The following is a 12,948-nucleotide window of genomic DNA, read 5'->3' as shown; positions in this document are numbered from 1 at the left end:
AAGCTTTGCCTTTGGTGTTTCTGCAAATTCATTTTCTCCCATCACCACAGGAAGAGATTTGGCCAGCTCCCCTCCTTCTGCTCCCCGCGTGTTTGCTTGCACCACAGGGGTTTGCTCCTTTTCCTCTTTAGAAATTAATAAACCTGAAAGGTCCTGATAATAATTACAAGATGAGAGATAAAATTTAAGAGACAAGAGTAATGAAGTTCTCCAAATGCCTTTTAAAAATCAGCAGAGCACAAACTGTACCTTCCCTACAGTTTGAGAACTGATGTCACGCCAGCAGATCCCTCTGCCCCACGAACGTGAATATTTGTTCCTTAAATAAATGGACCTTGACTAAACTCGGTGGAAATAAAAGAGAATAATTGATTTCCATGTGTTTGGAACAGCATCCTGATTAAGCTCCCTTTTTAACTAATTGGGAAAACTAAATGAAATGTCAGTGTCATGCATCTGCTTGGAAGTCCTGGTCACGCTTTTATTAATTTACACTCTGTGCTTTTGGACTCATCAGTCTAACGCAGCCTTGATTGCAAACGTAGGAGCAATTTGTCTTTCAGATCCCCCCCGACATGACATTTGCTTCCTGCCGGGATTACAAAGAATTTAAGAGCAAGTATTCACACCCAGGTTGTATTCCTACCATTTACAGAGTACAGTTTTGACCTTTATTTATGGAGTTTTATATTGGGGGGGGGGGGGGGTAGCATGTTTTAAGTGTTGGCAGCTTCTCTGGATGCCTGGTTTATACAGAGCTTTGTGTGTACTTTTGTACAGGGTTGATGCTACAGGTATTCCTTTGTAAAAAATACATTATTCCTTTGTGAAAAAATACATTAACTTTTCAAATTCCTGCTGGGTGTGGGTGAAGGAATATCATATGGATAAAAGGAACCTGAGAAGGGAAAAGAAGAAATTATTTTAAAAAATTAAAAAGTGGTTCTTATGATGAATATAAAATTAAGAGATCAAGCAATATCTTGATAGCTCTCCCTACTTTCCTCATTAGAATATACTTTCCAGACATAGCAAAATGGTTTATTTGAAGGAAATTAGAAATACATTTAGGGCTGCTGGGTTATTTCATTTTTGATTTGCAAGGAGACATGATCTGAAGTAGAAATGCTGCTTTTTGAGTGGAAAAAAGGGTGAGCTGTAGCATGTAACTGTGTAAACTAAGGATTGGGTAGCCAAAGGTAGTTTTTACTGTTTTACAGACACAGACATTAAGAGCATAAAGAAGATAATACCCAGATACTCAGGGAGAGACAAAGCAAGGAATACTCAGGGAGAGACAAAGCAAGGAATGAGACCAGGACCTTCCTTGAACAATAGTGCCAATGTGCAGACAAATTGTACTGATTAGCCTGAGTTTGTATTTATGAACCCTGATTTACTTCACTACAATGCTCTAAATGCATTAATAAATTAGGCTGTACCTGCATTTTTATGTCTATATACGTATATTTGTATTTATATATGGATTTTTATGTTATACACTATTCACAGAAGATAGCATTGAATTAGGTATTAGATAAGTTAACATTACAAACAAGAGTTTGGAGTGTGTTTAAACAGTTTAGGTGCCCTGTATTTCACCCTATATGGGTCTCCTATAACTGTTCTGGGGAGCAATCTGCCATGTCCCTCTTCTAAATCCCATTCTGAAGCCTAAAACCCTCCCTCCACCCTCCATCTTCCCTGACAGCCTTTGCCCAAGCGATAAACTTCTTTCTTTTCAAAACAGAGCAGGGATGTGGAAAGAGGAGGCTGAAAAGCCATGCCTGGCCATGGGCTGCAAATCCTGGGATCCAGACCCACAACTCAAGCAGCAGCCTTCAAACTGCAGGTTCCCCCCCACGCCCCAGATGTGTCCCTGTCTCCGCAGCTGTGCCCGGTGATAAGGGACAGAGCCAAGTGAATTCCTGGTCCTCTCCCGATCGTAGGGCTTTGCTGCTTACTGAAGGGTCAGTGTTTCACCCCGTTATCTGCCTCTGCTGCAGGTCTGGTTTTGCTGGCGTTTTACATACCGCAGTTGAACGCGTCCATCTGGTCGCTCTTGCAGCAATATTCGTTTAGGAGTTATAGCCACTCGCTATCAAATGATTTAATCCTGAGGTTACATAAATAAAAATACATATATTAAGCTTCGTAATACTTCAAATGAAATGAATAAAATTGTTAATATTTCCTCTCTCCAGAGCAATTAAAGATATAAAGACTTTTTTTGGGAGTCTGGAAGTTCAGCTTGGACCCTATTAAATCGACCCTAACCTTATCTAAACCTCCCTGGAACTGCATGATAACAAAATCTTATCACTCGTGGGTTTACAGCCCAGCAAGGACAGCCTCTTCTTTTTCCTTCCCCATTTCCTGCTACTTCTGCTGCCATCAGCTGAGAGCAGCCATGCCCCAGAGTTTTGATCTACCTTCCTGAAATACGTCTGCAAACAGATAATAAATAGAGTTAATTGAAGTCCTTCATATATATATATATATATGTATATATATATATGTACTTGGGGTCATGTGCTGGTAAAGAGGCAGGTTGATTCTTTTACTTGATCTGAACAGGTTTTTACCATCTGGTTAGACAAAGGTTCAAATAAAAATCCTGGACATTGTGAATATAAAATGTTTGGCAGAATCCATACATTGGAACATCTGTTTAAAGCTGATTTAAGTCCTGATTTCACCCCCCACCTCTGCCCCCCCCCCCCCCCCAGTGCCTCTGGGATTGTTTCTCCCTTATCAACTCAATTTTGATTACAACACCAGCTTGTCTGTGGTTTCACTCTTTGTTATGAAATCAAGTTTTATTTTTCCAGCCCACTGAAACCAATCTAATTAAGCGCCGCAACCAAGATACCACAGAGAGATTCATCCCTCCTTTATCAAAGTGTGGAAGAGGAGAAGTTAATTTATTACAAAATACAATACATGGTCATTTAAAGCAGATTGGGAGGGGGGGTGTTGTGTTTAACTGGTTTTCAGTTACCACAGAGCTCCATCCTTTTATCTGTTTATCTCCAGCTTTTAAACTAGAGGCAAAAATACCTCTCTGCTCCTATAAATAAGAAGAATATAATATATAATCCTCCAGAAGAGAGCAGTGGTGCTCGCCCAGCTGCACACAGCCCAGCCACCCTGCTTCACCCGGGTACCGGCAGCAGTGATTCCTCACCCACCAGGGATGCTGGTGTGAGGGCTGCGGGTGATTAGGGGTGGAAAGTCAGCACAGGAGGACTGGGGAGACACAAATGCCCGCAAGACACTGATAAATGACTGTATTAATGCTCCCTGTGGTTTAAAGGGGAAGGGAAAGGGCAGGGGGAGAGATAAGGAAGGCGGATGACAAGTAGAAGAGGCCAGCAACAGATCCAAACCAGTTGGGATTTTGCAATCCAGCAACTTTTCTGAGTTTTACTTTCTTTTTCTTCTTTTTGTGCATGGGATTTTTTTGTTTGTTTGGTTGGTTGGAATTTTGTGTGTGTTTGGGTTTTTTCTTTTCTCTTTTTGTTTTTTTGTGCTGGTTTTGTTCTCTGTGCTGAATCTGAAGGGCTCCAAGAAGGGCAAAATCCGTCTGAAATCCTTACTGCATGACACTGAAACCAATGAAGAGAGAAAATGCTGTGCAATAGTATGTTGCTATAGCGCTACATCAGCCAAAGCAGCTCCCAACAACTGCAAATGCCCCCCCAACCCTTAAACCAGACCTACTTTGCTCTTGATTTACCCCAGATTTTAAAAGGAGGATGGGAGCAGTCCAGAGCCAAAAAATATCCATATATCAGCTTTCCTCATCCCCATGAACATGAAAACAAAGATCTTTTGAGGGGAGCAGATGGAGTTTGAACCTTGGAGCCAAGTCCAGCCCAAATCTTAATGAGGGCTACAGGAGGTTTACCTAAGTTTGAAACTCATAACGGGGTCTTTTATGTGCATTTCTGCTTGCATGTCCTTGTGCATGAGCGTGTGTGTCTGTATATACACAGACACATGGAGGTCATCCTTTAAAAAACTCGTTGGTTGTTTTAGATAACAAAATAACATTACCTCACTTTTCCACTGGGAACACTTCAAATGTGGAGGGAAGGACATTTATTTAACTAAGGCAAACCTGCAAAAGCCACCAGGGGTGACCAAGGTGCATGTGGGTACATGCATGTGAGAACAGCAGTGAGGTTTGTTCTTCTCCGGGTTGCAAAAGACTTCTAAAGATGGAGTTTAAAAGGACATGAGTCTATTAAAAATGAGCTCAAACGTATCCTAAATGAAAATATAGGTGTGCAGCTAGTAGCTGGATCTAATTAATGTGTGGCTAGGAGGAGACAATCATGAGAAAATGGGCTAAATAGTCTTCAGCAGGAACAACCTATAAATCAGAGCCAGCAGTGTTAGCAGTAACATTGACCAGCTTCCTCTGGAGATGGGCTGTGCTCTTCAGCCAGCCAGTTGAATAGCCAGTGTCTTAAAGGCTTCAGCCTCTAATGCACTTTTTTTCACTAAGGAAACAAAAAAGACTGTATTTCCAGTGTTTTGCTGCTGATTGGAAGGAAGCGGAGTGGCTCAGACTTCTTTACGTGTTGTCTTTGTCCCAACATGTGCAACACATGAAGATGTAAACTTTTATCCCCAAGCGCCCTGGAGATGCCAAAAAAAAAGTGGCTTTAACTCTGTTCCCACAGCTGCTTCATGTGTTATCATTAAAAGACCATCCTCTGAAGAAAAACTTAGTGTAAAGGTAGCCTGGCAAGGAGGATCCGCAGAACATGGTAACCTATTGCTATGCCCTGGCCTTGGTTATGTCTATAAGATGACGTTTGGACATTGGAGGTCCCTTTTTCACCATCAGATGTGAGGCAAAAGGATGATCCTCAGGTATGAGATTCACCCCAAAGCACAGAGGGCATGCTCTGGGGAGTGGGAACTATGCAAAAACCAACAAAGCCCAAGGTCAGCACATCTCAGGGTTGACCAGTGCATCCATCAGTGGTGTCAGATAAGTGCTAAGAGGCAAACACAGGACCAGGCATCTGCAGCAATCAGGTAGACTTATTGAAGGGACTAGAAACCAAAACCTATTTTCTTATCAGGCTGTTCATTTAAATTTTGAGCATCACAGAATCATAGAACAGTTAGGGTTGGAAAGGACCTTAAGCATCAGGATGTTTCCACTTACCCATTCAATACAAAGCAACTAAAATTCTGCATTTTGCATAGAGAGAGAAACCAGTGAAGCATTGGACAGAAGCTAATTTTGTTATAAAAATAATCTTTTATCTGTGTATGGCAGAAATATTTATTCAGGAAGGGTACACAAACAGCAGGAGGTCAGCGCTCCCACTGCTTGGCTCAAAGTCTCCACCATGCTCTTCATTTTATTTTATTTCTTCTTTTTCTTTTTTTTTTTTTAATGTGCATTTGACAATTCTTTCCCGTAGACATTTATTTTTCCTGAAAAGCATGTCTTGAAGTAATTTCAGCCATCCTCAGTACAAATCAATAAAACATAACAGTCCCTGTTTGGATCTGGCTTTTTGGCTCGCAGTTGAGGTTTGCACTCTACTGTCCCACACTCAGAAACAAATAATCCTGCCATCCCTTTACACAACAAATCATAGAACCATAGAATGGTTTGGGTTGGAAAGGACTTTAAGATCATCCAGTTCCAATCCCCTGCCATGGGCAGGGATGTTTCATCCTAGACCATGTCACCCAAGGCTCTGCCCAATCTGAACACTGCCAGGGATGCGGCATTTGCCTCTTCTTTGGGCAACCTGTGCCAACACCTCACCACCGTCACAGTAAAGAACTTCTTCCTTTTATCTAACCTGAACTTGCCCTGTTTTGGTATGCAGACTCCATGCCTTTGATCTGAGCCTTAGGAGCTTATGGTGGCTGCAGTTGTACACATACAGTTCCTTGAAATAAAAAGTGCTGAGAACTAGGTAAGACGTTGCAATTACCTCTTGCTTTTTCTATAAGTACATGCCAATGATTTTTTTATGCTTCTTTTCTCCATTCCAGTCCAGGGAGGTGTTAATACCTCCTCTAACGTCACTCCAAACACGGTAACAAGGTACCAAAACACATCAGGTAAGACCAACCCTTTTGTCAGCACAGTGATGCCAAAATCTAAACTAAATCCATCATCTCCTTAAGAAGGAAAAGGAACATTTGGCCCTCAGAGGTGTTGCCACATTCCCTTGACGTGTGTTCCACAATGCTTCACTTCACGGATGACGGCGAGAGGAAGATGAGATCTGGGGGACAAGAAGAAATAAAAAGGGTTGAAAAAGGCAGAAAATCCTTCTGTTTAATACGAAGAGCTATAAACTTGACTGAGTTTCAACCTTATTAAAATACTGCCTGTGTTCTAACAAAACAAGGCATCTGTCAGTGAAGGAACTAAGAAGGATGTTATTACAATGTTCGCTGTCTCTATACATTTTCATCCCATGTAGTGATATAAGGCTTTTAGAGCCCTTTAAGCACCTGTAATAACATTAACCTTTTCATCAGCATGTCCTTTGAGCATAAGAAATTATGTTTATTTAAATTTTGCAGCAGGGAAATGATAAAACCCCTTCTCTATTTTCCTGCTTCTGTTATTTGCACATGAAAAACTCCTGCCAGCAAATCGCGGTTAATTGGTGCATTTCTTTTAGGCTCTCCTTCCCAAAACCATTTTGTCCCATAGGTAATCGGGGACTCAGCCTTCTCCACAAAGCCACATGCATGTGGGATGTGGTGCGACAGCAATGCTGTGACATGCTCCAACTCATGCTGGTTTACAAGTTGCTGTTAAAAACAGCAAAAGAGGCAGTGTTTTGATTATATTTTGTTCCAGTTTAACCCAGGCAATATTGTATAGCTCCCACCTTCAGGCAAGGATAACACTGCAAGATTAGTTCAACTGTTTCTATAGTGATTCTGATCGAACAAACCCTTTTTTATAGAAAGAAACTAAATCCCTGGGAGACTCCCTGGGACTCACCTACAAGGGAAGAGAAAATACAAGACACTTAGTCCCTGATTAGCCTGTTTCTTTGCCTTGCTGCAGGATTGCTTTGCTCTGTGAAGAACACTGCATTTTTGCTGATAATACATGCCTTGAGCAATGCACACTTGTGTCAGCAGAGAAAAGAAGGGGGGAAAGATCTGGGTTTGATGAACTTAATCTAAGCCCTGCTGAAAGATGGGACTGAATCAGATCACCGAGCATGCCTGCATCAGTCACCATCTTCTCGCCTTTCAAACTTCAGCTGTGGGTGTTTGTCTCTTTCAATTGTAGGATGGGCTATGCTGATTTGCCAGCCCTTGTTGGGCTTTACCATGCTGCTGGTTTGCCCCAGCCAGGCACCAAGACCCTCTTGTGCTTGGGGCTGAAGAAACTTGGGATAAAAAGCCATTCCTTGCTCCCATTTGCAGCTCTGATCCCTCAAACCAGCTCCAAGCAAGGTGTTTTTGCCGTGGGGTGGCCCAAGGGGTGATTTTGGCTGGTGGCAGAGGCTGAGCATCCCTTGCAGCTTCCTTGGCTCGGTCTGCTACACTGGTGGAGTAGAGCCCACAGGGAGAGGCTGTAGATGGATGGAAACAGAAGGGAACTGTGTGAGGAAGCACTCAGTTGGTAATAGCATGCTGGGAACAACACCAACCTAGGCTGCAGTCATGCTTTGTTTTGTCTTTAAGGCACCATGGTGGTGGAGATCTTTACAGAGGGGGCTGAGGAGGCTGGAGAAGTTTTGCAGATGTTTAAGGGGGAGCCCTTGCATGCAGAGGAGGAGCCTGGCAGAAAATGGGGAGGTGCCTGTTTGAATTAAGCAAGGCATGGATGGAGGTGGGCTTCCTGTGGTCCAGAGCCATGTCTTATACATGAAAGAATAAGGAGGGCATGGGTGGCAGTGGGCTGCAAGGTGAGGACAGGCAGTTAATATCTGGTGCAGCAGAGAAGAGCCAGAGCATGATGTGTACAGAGATGCAGCCAAAGGGGCAAGCTAGAAAAACGTCATTTGTAGAGATATTCTGGAGGTGAAGGAGCTGGTAACACAGGGATGTGCCCAGGCTAGGAAAAAGAGGGGTGATATAAATGAGGTAAAGTACTTGCCTTGGCAGAGCTTCTCTAAACACGTCTTAGCAGGGACCCTGTGTGTTTCTTGTGCCTGAGCTTAGATATATCGGTTTTGTTAAGGAAGGATGTGCAAGGGATGGCCTGAAGAGACTGAGGGTCTCCACTGCTGGGAGAGGAATTGTGCTGAAGATATGTCAGGCTCACATCTCTCAGGAATGGGTCTGGGAGGGCTGATTGAACCTGGAGGTAGGCAAGGTGACCTTTTTTTTGCCCCTTCCAGATTTACTTCTATACAAATCTATATGCAAATAGACGCATAGAGTATTTTCTGGGACTCTATGTGTAGGTAGGTATATTTATCTCCCCACAGTTGATTCTGAGATTGACATGTATCTTGGCAGAGGGGAAACACCGCCATTTTCTACATCTGCCTAGTCCTTCCACTCACATGTTTTGTTTTCCCCGAGTTTTCTTCAGGCTTAACAGCTTTCATCAGTATTTTGCATGTTACCCACAAAGCACACAACTGGGATTCAGCAGAACTGCAAGTACTGAAAACTGTAGAGGAAACACCATTGAAACAAATGCATCTGTAGTTTCTGGCTCTCCTTTTAGCTGAACAAAAGGTGGTCGGTGCCCTGGAAGTCATGACATTTCCAACATCAAAATCTGGATTTAGAATGAATAATTACATATCATGATGTTGTTGTTGTTATTACTATTCCTATAATTATTTGATTTGCTTTAGATGCTCTCAGGAAGTTTCTCTTTTAGGGTTTCTCTTACAGTTGCTGGAAACCACAGAGGACTGTGAACTAAGAGGTGGTGGTAGGGGCATACGTTGCTGCCTTGAGCAGTGTCACCAGACCCTTCCCAGGAAACAGCAATTGTAACCGAGCCTTCCAGCAAAATTTCACAGGGCTTTCTTCCCCAGCAGGATAAAATTAGCCAAGCTCTCTCAAGATGACAGCAAAGAACTCCAGCTTCCCTCAAATGACCTCAATGGAGTCATTTGTTGCTTAAATGACAGACAAACGCAGTAATTAGGTCTATTTAGTAAAGGGGAGGTGAAAGGTCAAACTACTGGGCAAACTGTCTCCACCGCTTGACTTGGTGACCAAGCCAGGGATTTGCAGGAGGTAATGTTTGTACAACAACCTGACACGGGCAGCAGCCCTCCAGCAGGTCCCTGCTCGGCGGCGGGGGCTGAAGGCTGAAATCCCCCATTTCTACTAATAAAACCCTGAACTCCCTCATTTGTGTCATAAGAGATTAGACCCAGAGGAAGGAAGAGCTGATGAAAAGATAGGCGATTGTATTACGTGGTTTGTAGGTAGGGTAATCAGAAAGGGGGATCAGCGGTGAGGGGTTAGGAGACACAGGCTGAGTTAAGTGGGAAATTACCGACCTTTCCCACTTCATTTCCCTCTTCCTCACTGGCAATGCTCCCTTCTGTTCTCTTTGCTTATTTGTTCTCTGAACTTGCTTGTGCTTTGTGTGAACAACCCAGCGGCACAGAATGCCACACCTGCATTTCTCCCTCCTGTACTGGTTTGGATGATACTGCATTGAGTTTGAACATCACACGTACATAAAAGCATTGCTTTCTGTACATCCCGTACCTCCAGAAGACCCCAGAGCCAACATGTTTAACAGAAGTGGCAGAACAGTGCAGTTATGTTGCTCTTGCTACCTGCCCATCCTTGGGGCTTATAACAAACCCACCACCTTTTCACCCATAGATTGTTTGCAAGGTTTCCCTTTTCTGCTTCATAAAGGTAGGGATTACTAGGTTTTTCAAGTAGCAAAGACTATAAATGAAGAGTTCCATTTTGCATAGAGGTGACAGGAGACAACCAACAGTTTGGTTTCGAATGAAACCAGCTTGGAGTGCTGCTCACCAGGTGCATTAGGCTAGTGCCTGCTAAAGTGCACCCTTTCTGGGTGTTTCTTTGAGCTCTTTTGGGTTCTTCTGCCATGATCTGCTTCTGCATCTGGGCTGTATGGGGATGATGCTTAAGAAGGTGAGCCAGGACCTTCCTTGTGGTCCATCACTGTAGTGGTCGCTGCTCTGAAACACACTCGGATGCCCTGGCATTTTCCCCTGTGCCTTGCCTCCTCCTCATCCCTTTCACCTGAGCCTCTGCCCATCTCCTCCAGACCCCACTGTAAAAAACCCTCTTCCCTTTGAGGCCTCTTAACCCCTGTCTGCGGGGCCCCGTGAAGAGGTGGTGGTGATGCTGATGAGAGAGAGGGTCAGGAAGAGCCGACGTGAGAGTGAAAAGAAAATTAGAAAACAAACAGAGAGGAGGTGGAAACGCGCCCTCCCTTGAAGTGCAAAGACACTCCCCACCCCCTCTGAAATGGGCTTATCTTCAAAAAAGAGCCCTTGCGATGATACAAGAAAGAACAGACTTCTCACACCTTGTCTTCGCTTCCCGGAGATCCTATCTGCCCAGAAGTGCCTGTGATCTCAGTCAGACCTCTCTACCTTTGCCACTTGCCTTTTAAGTCTGTGGCAGCTGTTTTGCCAAGACGGAGACCTTCCCACTTCATCCTTTTCTCCCTCAGAGATGCTGAATGAGAAGACAGGCGGCGTTTCTGACATGCTTGGGGAGCGGTAAATGTCATTCCAGAGCCTTTCTTTTGTATATTTTCTCGTGGACGGATTAGCTTGTTTAAAGAGCATCTCCTATTTAACACCTCATTGAGCAAAAAAACATGTACAGACAAGACTTATTTTAACTGGCTGCTTATAATGAGCTTAAAGTGCATCCTGAGTACCTTAATAATTTGCTCAGTTTTCAGAAACACTGATCACACACGAGTTAGGCTCTGGGTGAGTCATGAAACTTACATGTTTTACAACAATATGATCCATATTTTTCCACTGTTTTTCTGTCCAAAAGCAGGCAGATCATGACACTTCTGATGAATAGTCAGGGTGTGAGCAAAAAATCCCACATTGGAAGTAAGGTTTGCAACACTGGTTTGTTCTCCATAGGATCTGGTTGGAGTCCCATAGGTGCTGTGTTGGCATCGGCAAGATGGATATCCATAAGCCAGGAGCAAGGAGTAGCCCTTGTTTGCATGGATTGAGTCATTCCTGCAGTGTAATGGTAACACATTGATTTTGTATTGCACTTCCCATTAGCCACCATAGACAGCAGCGATCCCCCCATCCCCCAAAACCCTGGTGTTCTTTTAGACCTCCCTTCATCCGTTCCCTATTTTCATTAGACACAAACTATCCAGCAAATACTCTGCAATGGGATTACATGGGTGAAGTCCACCTTATCATGAGATCTTTGAGTGTATATGACCTTTCACTGGTCTTTCGTGACACTCCTGGGAGAGAAGTGCCCAATTCGGCCTGATAACATTCCTCCGCTGCTCTAGTACTTTCCTTTCAGAAGCCTTTCCATTGGCTGCACAGGGACTGCCCATGGGGTAAAGTCCAAATCCCTTCCCATGGAATAGGTCTCTTTCATAAAGCAGAAAAAGCCATATCTTCCTTGGGGAAGAATTATCTATAACGGCTGTCTCAAGCCTTTCCAGCCCAATCAACTCTTATTCTATGCTTTGTAGGTCACGGCAATTTCTTATGAACTTGAGGGGAGATTTTCTTGGGAAAAGCTCTTTTTTCTGTAACTTTTCCAGCTGTTGATTTTCCCCAAGGAAAGTCAAATTATCCTTGAGCATTGTATCAGCAGATGTATAAAAAAGCTGATCTGTCACACAAGAAAAACCTGAACTGAACAGTTTCCTGCATTTCCTGGGTTGTGAACCTTAGAAAATAAGTCCCAGACTATTTTTCTTCTAGCTGCAAATTGTCCAGTGTGAAATCAAACCATGACCCCCGGGACCTTGGAGGACATCTGGGATTTGGTGACCTTGATGTATGTAACTACTAGGGAGGGGAAGCCATTGGCTAGAAGTAGAGTGTTTCAGGGACCAGATGAAATTGTAACCACGTTCCAGGGAGCTTGCCAGGGAGGCTAATGGACTGATCTCATTCACCTTGATGTAAATCCAGAGTAGCTCCAAGAAAGCCAATAGCACTACTCCTGGCTCTGTGCAGAGGTACTGATGATATCACAAATTACACATTTCTAATGAAGACAAAGTCAAAGGAACACGTGCCATGCCCAGAAAGCAAGGGTGTAGCAATGTCCCAGGTCTCAGGCCTTGAATCTCAGAGGAAATGAAATTGGTTTAAGTATTAAGGATTTCAGAGTTGTTCTTCCATTGATTTCCTGAGTAAATAGGGACTACTGATGCTAATTAATACTGTTCCTATATGTAAAAGCAGGCACCCAGGTAGGAGCTGTTGCAGACCCACATTGCCTGTGTCATGGTTCTTCAGCAGGGGTGCAGAAAGGCTGTTGCAGGAGTATTCTGGAGCAGATGGAGAACATCATTTAATTTCAGAGGGTGCTGAGAGCACACATGCGTTTACACTCAACAAGGCACCGAATCCTCCTCCATCTGGGCTTAAGCAAAGCTCTCTCACCTCCCATAAGACCATGAGATATGTCAATTTACCAAAGCATGACTGCATCTCAGGGACATACAGGACCTCTTCTGTGTCTGAGCCCTTGGGATGTGCTTCTCCTCCTTACTGAATCTTTCCCCTTGAGCTCTTCAAGGATATGTCAAGAAGGACTGCTCTCCCTGTACCTTCCCACGGGCTGATGACACTGAAGCAAAGATCTATCTGAAGTGTCTTGCACAAGTCTAAAGAGAAAGCAGAAGTAAGAAAGCAGCAGCGTTATGAACTCATTTTCTAAAAATTTAGCTGAACATGGTTAAAAAAAAAGAAAAAAAAAAGTTAAAAAAAAAAGGCTGTGAGAATCCTGGGCAGGCTCCTT

This window comes from Neopsephotus bourkii, unplaced genomic scaffold (assembly GCF_033783945.1).
Source record: "Neopsephotus bourkii isolate Nb327-2 ecotype Australia unplaced genomic scaffold, CSIRO-AGI_Nbou_v1 NB_1525, whole genome shotgun sequence".
NCBI lineage: Eukaryota > Metazoa > Chordata > Aves > Psittaciformes > Psittacidae > Neopsephotus > Neopsephotus bourkii.
This window is presented reverse-complemented; position numbering follows the sequence as displayed.